Source organism: Oncorhynchus nerka, linkage group LG12 (assembly GCF_034236695.1).
Source record: "Oncorhynchus nerka isolate Pitt River linkage group LG12, Oner_Uvic_2.0, whole genome shotgun sequence".
NCBI lineage: Eukaryota > Metazoa > Chordata > Actinopteri > Salmoniformes > Salmonidae > Oncorhynchus > Oncorhynchus nerka.
Window position 1 is genome coordinate 18,182,808 of NC_088407.1, and position 1,897 is coordinate 18,184,704.

The 1,897-nt window shown below is 40.0% G+C and overlaps 1 protein-coding gene across 2 annotated transcripts in view; it reads left to right on the forward strand.

Annotated features, from left to right (window-relative positions):
- LOC115138862 (putative ferric-chelate reductase 1) overlaps positions 1–1,391 on the forward strand; it is a 6,763-nt gene extending 5,372 nt beyond the window's left edge. For both annotated transcript variants that reach the window (XM_029676052.2, XM_029676053.2), the window contains exon 6: positions 1–1,391. This exon is cut by the window's left edge and continues 108 nt beyond it. The gene's annotated coding sequence lies outside the window, so the exon portion shown is untranslated.
- The last annotated feature ends 506 nt before the right edge of the window (positions 1,392–1,897 follow it).

The window sequence follows — 1,897 nt, forward strand, 5'->3', positions numbered from 1 at the left end:
GCCAGGCTGTGTCCCTAAATGACACCCTCTCCTTAAATAGGGGTCTATTTTCACTATGTAGGGAATAGGGTGCCATTTTGGAGTCACTCTGGTACCTGAACAAAGGACTATGTCAGATCTGAAGTTATATGCACATAGATCCAATCATGTTTTTCCACATACTTAATGAAACCCCTTCTAGTTGAGGGTAGTAACACATTAACCAACAGAATGGACCCAGTGATACAAGTGATACAAGGCCAAGTACTAACATATTGTGTTGATAGACAATGATGATACAAGGCCAAGTACTAACATATTGTGTTGATAGACAATGATGATACAAGGCCAAGTACTAACATATTGTGTTGATAGACAATGGTGATACAAGGCCAAGTACTAACATATTGTGTTGATAGACAATGATGATACAAGGCCAAGTACTAACATATTGTGTTGATAGACAATAGTGATACGAGGCCAAGTACTAACATATTGTGTTGAAAGTACTAACATATTGTCTTGATAGACAATGGTGATACAAGGCCAAGTACTAACATATTGTCTTGATAGACAATGGTGATACAAGGCCAAGTACTAACATATTGTCTTGATAGACAATGGTGATACAAGGCCAAGTACTAACATATTGTCTTGATAGACAATGGTGATACAAGGCCAAGCACTAACATATTGTGTTGATAGACAATGGCTTAGAAATATATATAAAAACATTCAACCTCATATTCATCATCTCCAGCATCAGTCCAACATCACCACTTACCTTCTATCTGAAAACAACACATCCTCCATATTCGTATACCACCATGTCATCCCCTTTATGTAACACATGTATTTGTGCAAATGTTTATGCTATTTTATCTCACGTTATGAAGGAAGATTTATGTTTGTCTGTGTTTCTTGGTGGATGTTTGTGAGTGTGAGTGTATGTGTATAAATGTTTGTGTTCGCACACTTACCCCCCACTGGGCATAGACGTCAATTCCACTTTGGTTCAACATAATTTCATTGAAATGACGTGGGAACGTTGATTCAACCAATGTGTGCCCAGTGGGCCATAGATGAAGTCACAAGGGCTACGTTTAGACAGGCAGACTATTTCTGATCTCTTTTTATCTGATCTTTTTTCAGATCTTATCTGATTGGTCAAAAGACAAATGAGTGGAAAATAACCACAGAATTGTGCTGCCTGTCTAAACGCAGCAAAGGTGGCAGAAATGGGAATTTATGGGTTAATACTGTGTGTGTGTGAAGGCGTGCATAATGATGAAGCCACTGGATGGTGAACCTTCCTGATTACCTTTTTAAAGCATGTACAATCATGGAAATATTTTATCAGACCATTTTTAAAATAAAAACTGTTATTTACAATAAATGTATGTTTGACTATCTTTCATGGGTATATATATTTATTATTTATTGACACAAAAATGAGAACATTTAACATACTGTAATATAGGCTCAATACCTGACACAGGCTCAGCTAGGGCAACAGGTAGCTTAGTGGTTAAGAGTGTTGGGACGGTAACTGAAAAGTTGCTGGTTCTATTCCCTGAGCCGACTATAGCGTCTTGCTTTTGTGTGGTTTAGGCACGGACTATTACAGTAGATGTGAGCATAGCATGTTGAGTATCTGATACATACCTCTTAAGTCTCAGGATGGGGCTTGGGCCGGTGTATTAGAGGGGGGTTGGGTCTGTTGCCCTGCTCACGGCCTGGGTATATGTGCAGCTGTCATGTTGAGATCTTTGCTGCAGGGACGGGGAGCATGGGGGCATAGGTCTGATCTGGGGGGGGGGGCTATATAAGGTGTGGCCAGGGTTTGTTTGGGTGGATCTCAGCTCTCTCTCTCGCTCTTTCACTTTCTCTCGCTCTTTATCTTTCTCCCTCTCTCTCC